Below are 7,675 nucleotides of genomic sequence, written 5' to 3' on the forward strand. Positions count from 1 at the left end.
AAGACCTGCAATATTCAGGCTGGTCCAGGCTGTGAAGTCAGGCAGTGGTTTGGGGTTGCAGGGCATATAAACAGGCATGAGCAGGGGTTTGTGTGCACCCCAAAAGGGCACAGGCAAAGCTGTATTTTCTTGTCTGGAAGATGCATTCACAGAGATTCATTTTTAATGAGAGAGTTGTAAAAGAAACCTATGGATAACAAACAGAGGCTCAGCTGTGTCAATGCTGGAATGCTGCTATGGAAATGGGAAGAGCTGCAAAGGTTCAACATCTTTGAAAATCTGATCACTGAGTATTTCTAGTCAGCTTCCTCTGCCAAAGGAAAATGAAGTTTTCCAAATCTGAGCCAAACTCTGACGTTCATGAGCAGTTCCTCAAGTAGGTTTGGATGATGTAACCAATAATCATGAATCCCTCCTCCACTTTCTAAATTACATCTGGTTGGGATGAATTTTTATGTGGATAACACAACCAAAAGTCTGAAAGACTCTGTTTGTACTAAACCTAATTATGCAGTTGCATTATGACATAAAAAATTCAGGAAAAAAAGGAATTGAGGGGGGTGAGGCCTTGGCACAGGTACCCAGAGAAGCTGTGGCTGCCTCTGGATCCCTGGAAATGTCCAAGGCCAGGTTGGACAGGGCTTGGAGCAGCCTGGGACAGTGAAGGTGTCCCTGCTCATGGATGGGGTGGAACAAGGTGAGTTTTAATGTCCCTTCCAACCCAAACCACTCTGGGATTCTAAATGCAGAAAACTATTTAAGCATTCGTTTAACTTCAGGCTAATGTTTTAAACCTGTCTTTGAGCTTCAGATTTGTGCCTGAGAGTTGTTAAAACTCTGGGGGCAGCACCCACCTGGGTTGGTGCTCTCTCAAGGAGATGATGTCTGCCCAGCACTGAAAGGTCTGAGCAGCTCTCAGTGATATCAGCTCCTCTCGTTGCTTTTTTTGCCAGGAGTTTTGTAAATTGTCCCAGCAGAATTCGATCCCAGGCTGTCCCACCTCAGCTGCATGTTTGCTGCCTGAACAAAGGGGGTGAAATGGGGCCCGTGGTGGTGTCTGCTGGCAGAGCTGAGCTCCAGCAATGCTCAAAGGTTGGTTCCTGCATCAGCTGTCCCTGCATCCCAGTTCTGCCCCTGCCCAAAATGCCATCCCAGAAAATATTTTTTTTATATAAATTACTCATTACTCCATATCAGAATTAAATTACCCTCGTTATTCCAAATCAGAAAGACAAAGTCATTCATGTCTTAAATAGCAATACCAGAAATAATATTTGCTCCATAAAAAAAAAAATTCATTCCCTGCAAGGAGCCAGCTGTTTATTTGCATACAATTCTGAGTCAGGCATCTTTAATTTGACATTAAAAGCCAATTCTGACAAACAAGATTTTGTTTTTTATCGAAGTACCCAGTCAGGTGGGGTTTTCTGAGCTGTGAGAAAAGCAGTCTCTGATATTTCACTGCACTCACCATAACTTTTCCCTACGTAAGATAAAGTTTTATTGTTTCTTTATTACATGGAAGTGCTCAAAATTTTGCTTTTGAAAGGTAAAGACAAAGTGAAAACATTGGATCAAAGTGAATTTAGAAGATGGGTGACTTCACTAAACAGGGGTTCAGGTGGTGGTTTCATTTAGGTATTTGTGCTGGGTGTTGATAATTCATTTACAAGTCTATTTTTTAGCTGAATTCCCTTCCTGGTAAATTCCAGTATCCCAGTTCTCCCCCTGTGGAGTCATTTCATTTCTCTCCTTAGGCAAATACATGTTTAGGAGCAATAAGGGATTCAGATATTGCTGTAATGCACAGCTGGAAAGAATCCAAATAAAGTTATTCCTTAGGTTACTCTAGTTTCCATTTAACTCAGCAAAATGACAATGAGGAGGTGGAGTGAGCCATTATAGGACTCATTTTATTCACTTTTATCTCAGGTTGTGTGACCCCATAAATAGTTGGAGAAATAAATAAAAAGAGAAATCTCAAAATAATTGTTGCAACTTAGGAATCTTGTGCTCTGGAGCCCAAATACACATTTCTATCTATGAATTTCTAGGTGAAAATAAAATTAAATTCAAATTAATGATGTCATTCATGGAGGAAGGAGGTTTTGTATTCTCTGTATGTGCCCAACCAGGCACTTAAAAATCATTAATAAATATAAAATGAACGCTTAAACACAAATATGAAAGTTACACACACTCATTTTAAACCTCACCTTTGTTTTTTGCTGATAGAAGATTCACTTTTAATGGAGCTAAAGGGAAAACTGGGACAAAAACTCAAAGCTCCAGGCAGATGTGGAAAGCAGGAACATGTCAGTGACCACTTGGAGAAATCAGGGAACTTGACTTGGGGGTCTGAAGAAACTCTTATCACCCAGGAGGGGCTGATAGAGGAGGATTAATGGTGTTCAAATACTTCCTGCAGCCATTCCTCTTCCTCCCCAAGGGCTTTGCCTGCCCAACAACAGCAGGGGTTATAATTTATTTAGTTGTGATTTTACCTCTTCCTTTTATCAAAGGATTTGAAGAAAATCAGAGCTGGTGGCGGTTCTTGGATTGTCCATAAGGAATGGCACAAAAAAGCAATAATTCTGTGAGATTTCTGCAATTGGATCAGGTTTTATGGCATTGATTTCCTGCCATTACAGCAATAAATCTAGCCCTTACTTTATGAATCTTATTTTATTCATCTGGCCCTTTGTGTTCTTGAAATACTTTCAGAAATCAAGACTGGACACTGATGTTAATTAGAATATTAATTTTCTTTATTTAGAGGATTCTCCTGCTTTGCCATTACGTGACAGTAAAAGTCAGTGAAAAATTCAGGAACATGGAAGGAATTTCATAAAATTTTGCATGGATTGAAGATTTCTGACTGGAGGAAAGGTTTCATCCAAGGCCATGAAATGTCAGCATCAGCTTTGTCTCTAAAGGAGGTCGGAGTGAGGTGGAATTTGGTTTCTTCTCCCAAGTAACAAATGGAAACAGCCTCAGGTTGTTCCAGGGGAGGTTTAGGTTGGCTATTAAGGAAAATTTCTTCACTGAAAGATTTGTTAAGCCTTTGGAAAAGGCTGCCCAGGGCAGTGGTTGTGTCACCATTCCTGGAGGGATTTATGACATGTGGGTGTGTCACCTGGGGACATGGGTTAGTGCTGGGATAACGGGTGGACTCAATGATCTTAGAGGTCTTTCCCAAGCTAAATGATTCCATAATTCTAAATTCTCAATTTTCCTTGTTTTTCTAGATTTACTATATCTTTTTGGGTTATTTTTTGGTATTAATTTAATCATTTCTTTTTTTACTTTCAGTGATCACAAAAAAAAAAAAAAAAAAAAAAAAAAAAAAAAAAAAAAGTCTTCTTTGGAAATATTTGAAATATTCTCCACTGGAAAAATAATATCTTTTAATAGATGGATAGTCATGCAAACACACTGCTGCCTAGCACAACAAAACCAGCCTGGATCCATGGGAATGACTTCACATGGCATGGTGGGGAGGCAGCAGGGATTTTGCAAGGAATTTATGCACCAGGTTGGAACCTCTGGGGATGAGGGTCCAGTTTGGGCTCTGGTTGGGAAGGAAAATAATAAATCTGGGGAAATCAGTGTGGTGGTCTCATTAGCACTTGTTCCAGAAATCAGCCACACGATTTGGGGCCGTTGGCAGCTTTTTGCTGGGTAAATCCAGGGCTGGAATAACAAGGTTTACTGCAGGCTGGGTTTGAGGAGCACTGGAAGGGGGAGAAGTTTGCACAAAGCCTGGCTGTACCCAGGCCAGTGTTAACATTCCCTTCCATTTGCTCTGAATTCACTCAGATATTTGGTTCAAAATCATTTTAGAGGGGTTTTTTTTCTTAAAAAAAAAGATGTAAAAAAGAGGGAGTAAAAAAAGAGACAGACAGGTTTTGAATTGTAAAACATGTAACAGAGCCCATTCTCAACAAGTTTTATTGCTGTTCAAGAAAATCCCTGAGGTCTATCTTTGAATTAGCTGAATTAGGAAAGATGTAAAACTAATCAGAGTGTTGCCATCTTGATACTCCTTTGTCTGAAATACAGGAGTTTTATCTTCTGGTCAGATCATTATAAATAACTTTTTATAAAGGGCTAGTAAATCAAGCAGTTTGCATTTCTTGAAGGAATATATATATTTTTTTTCCCCAATTAAACAACCTCAGCAAATTGCATTTCTAAACAAATCCCAGGGTTCCTAAGCGTTTTGCAATGCCTTTTGCTGCACACCACATCTGAGCAGAGCAGGGGGGGATGGATGTGTGGAGGTATCGCCCCTCTCCTTCCCAGGGGAGTCTCAAATGAGCCAAATATTCAGCTGATGTAAATCAGTGTTGTTCCAGATCCTTTTGGACATGATATCGTGCATTAAATCAACAGGCAGCCCTGCACAGCCCACCCCATCCCTGGGCCTGCCTGGGGCTCGTACCCAGCAGCCTCCAAGGATTCATTAGGGCTGATATTTATTTCTTTTGATACCAAACCCAGATGTGTGCAGTTAAACCAAAAAGCAGAGGGAGAGCCATCCTGCTTTTTTTTTCTTTTTTTTTTTTTTTTTTTTTTTTTCCCCAGCAGACAGAGGAAAAGCAGCAGAGTTGCCCACCCAGGGTTAAAGAACAGGAGCAAATAATTATCAGCATGGAACAATTTGGGTTTCATAATCTGTTAAACCACTTTACCTGGCTGATTATGAACTCATTCACATAGCCACCACTTTTTTATTTTTATTTTTTTTTTAATTTATTTTTTGTTATCAACTATTGTAAATATGAGTGTTGATTTATTTGTCTGAAAACTGGGAAGAAAACTATGGAGGAAATACTCTCGCATTCCACAGAAATAAATCAGCTTGGATTTCACTCTAAGTACATGTTCTTGAATAAGTTCTAAAGGCACCTGTCCATTCATTAAGGAGTTTTCCTACAAATTAATTATTAAGACTGGGAAATAGACAGTGAAAACACTTTAAATCATGAGCAAGTGCAGCACCACCCTTGGTTCCCACAATGGAACATCATCCCACATCTCCATCAGGAAAATGTAATTCAGGTTTAGAAAGATGTTACTCTCAGAACATTTTTCTTTTTAACATCATGGGCATTGCTTTGGCAATATTAATCCACTCAGAAAATTCTCAAAATTGAACCAGAACCAGCTGATTTCACATGAACCATGGAGCACTTTCATATTTGTGCAGAATTTCTTTGTCAGCCTTTTCTATCAGCGTGAAAAATGATCCAGTCCCATAGAGATCACTTTGATTTCTTCATTGTAGAAAGAAAAGAAGCAAAAAGGAGTGTTTCCAACCTTTAAACATAACATAATTTTGGTGTATTTAAGTTATTCATTCCCAGCCTGTATTTCCCCTTCTTTTCCAGTGATAAGATATAAGCAGTAATTCTCTAAGGAGCAGGGATCACCCAAAAAAATACTATTGGAAAGATCAGACTTTTAAATTATTTCTTCCCTTATTCCATTGGAAAGAAAACTGAGCACTTTCAAAATAACAATTCAATATTTTTGCTAACAATGTCAATATTTATTTTTTTTTTTGGTACCTGAATATTGATTCGCAGTCATGAGACTCCCACTGATTTCACCGAGTTTTGGATTAAATTCCTGGGCAAGATTTGAGCCAGTGATGTAATGATACAAAACTGGAGAGCCCATTCCTTTTCCCTGATGCAGCCAGCACATTATACTGGAGAAATGCAACATTTTTCCCATCTGAATAATTCCTATAGAAATTTAAGGACCCTAATTTTTCTCTCTTTGTCACTGATTGCATCAGTGTGTTTTATAGTATCTTCAAAAATTTCGTTTGCAAGGGAAATAAAGGGCTGGAAAACAGCAGATTCGCTTTTTTCTCCTTTTTAAAAAAATTGTTTTGGACGTTTCTGATTTTTGTTTTTGGGGAAGATGTCAAAAGCGGAATTTTTGTTTCCCAGAGCATTTCCCAGCTTCTTTGCAGATCTTTAAGCTCCGGTTTTTGTTTTGCCTGGGGGCATCTCCACACCTCAGAATCAGCTGAAAAAATAAGGATGCTCTTTTTAGCTCCTCCAGTTGATGCCAGACACGCACAGGGATTGAGGGGGAAAATGAGTTGGGGGGAAAGGTAAATCCGCTGTTTTTGGAGTTGGGAATTGCTACTGGAGGTGTCCTGCTCCCCTTGCATGTTCTGGAGAACATCAGCCCTGGGCTCCAACCCCTCTCTGCTCCCCCCAGGTCTCTGCTCCGCTTAATCCTGTCAGAAAAGTCTCCAGCAAACATTTGTAATTGCAGCGAGAAAGAACACTGCTGTCTTTCTTTTTTTTTTTTTTTTTCTCCTGACTTGACATCTATCAAATTTAGTTTAAGTGTTCCCCTGGGTCAGGCGAGTTGCTGAGCTATAAACTAAAAATAATTAAAATAAAATATTAAAAAAAAAAAAAAAAACCCTCAAGCCTGCTTGCCAGGAGGGTATGGTTGGGAGTTAGCAGCTCTCAATCATGGGTTTCAGAGGGCTGGAGCAGCTGAAATAAGGCAGGCAGGCTTCATGCACCAAAAAAACCTGAAATTCTTCGATATTTTGATGCTACAGGCTCGATCCTTGCACTTCAGGACAAAGCTTGTTTCTGTGAACAGGCATCGAGAATCGAAATTATTTTTTTATTTAATACCGCAGTTAATATAAATTTTACAGCCAAAAGGAAAGGCAGAGAAAGGTGGAAGGAATAGTCCGGCTTAATATCCCAGATAATTAAAATCTCACCCTGACAATCCCTCCAAGCCCCCTTCCCGTACTATAAAAGATGACTCTGCCAATTTATTGACCCCAGCTGATGGATCAGCCATCCCCAAAATTGGAAATTCTGGTCACAATGACTTCAAGTTTGGCTGCAACCCGCCCAGACAGACAGCATGTTCCCAGACTGGTCACATTCATAAATGTCATAAAAAACATACTTGTTCTCTGACATGCACAAAATAAAATCCTCCAACAAGACATCTCTAACCAGAAAGGCATGAAGGAAAAATCTGTGAGCACGTGACAGGGAATGAAGGCTGCTCCGAGTGGGATTTTTGACATTGGTAGAAGTAAAACCGAAATAAAACTTCTCCAGGCATAGCTGGAATATTGGCTTTGTTATTTTTGTTATTCTTACAGCTCGGAGAAATCCACGGTGGGGAAGAGTGGCACGAAGAAAAATCCAGTCAGAACACGGTTCAAAAATTTTTGTGTGAGTTGTTGCAGTTGAAAGAGAAAAAAAATCAAGTCAAGGACCACAATCAGGGGATCTGAGGAGAATCCATCATTGAGAGGTGCATAATAAAAAACAAATCTTTGCATGCCAGCAAAAAATTAACCTGGGTTGTCTAAACGAGACCATTTGCACTTAATGATTTGCATCTCATTATGCACCTTCTGCACTTTTATAGAGTTATTTTTACCACTAGTCAAAAAAAAATAAATAAGTTAATCTCATGTCTTTCATGTTATCATTGATAGACACTCTGGGAAAATTAATTTGTTTTTTGAAAGGTGTAATTATCAATACTTTTTCTTTCAAAACTTGGTAAGTTCTTGTTTCTGTGAACACTTGAATACAACAAGATTCTCTATTTGCTAATGACAAAGCCAAAAAATGGAGAGGATTGCCCACACTTAACCTTCCAAAAG

The 7,675-nt window shown here is 39.2% G+C and overlaps 1 long non-coding RNA gene across 1 annotated transcript in view; it reads left to right on the forward strand.

Annotated features, from left to right (window-relative positions):
- LOC148222419 (uncharacterized) overlaps positions 1–7,418 on the forward strand; it is a 28,949-nt gene extending 21,531 nt beyond the window's left edge. Inside the window, exons 3-4 of the long non-coding RNA XR_015806361.1 lie at positions 954–2,974; positions 7,163–7,418. This is a non-coding gene — a long non-coding RNA (uncharacterized LOC148222419). The remainder of the gene's footprint in view (positions 1–953; positions 2,975–7,162) is intronic.
- Positions 7,419–7,675: the final 257 nt, after the last annotated feature.

Source organism: Sturnus vulgaris, chromosome 12, assembly GCF_052056855.1.
Source record: "Sturnus vulgaris isolate bStuVul1 chromosome 12, bStuVul1.hap1, whole genome shotgun sequence".
In the NCBI taxonomy this organism is placed as follows: Eukaryota; Metazoa; Chordata; class Aves; order Passeriformes; family Sturnidae; genus Sturnus; species Sturnus vulgaris.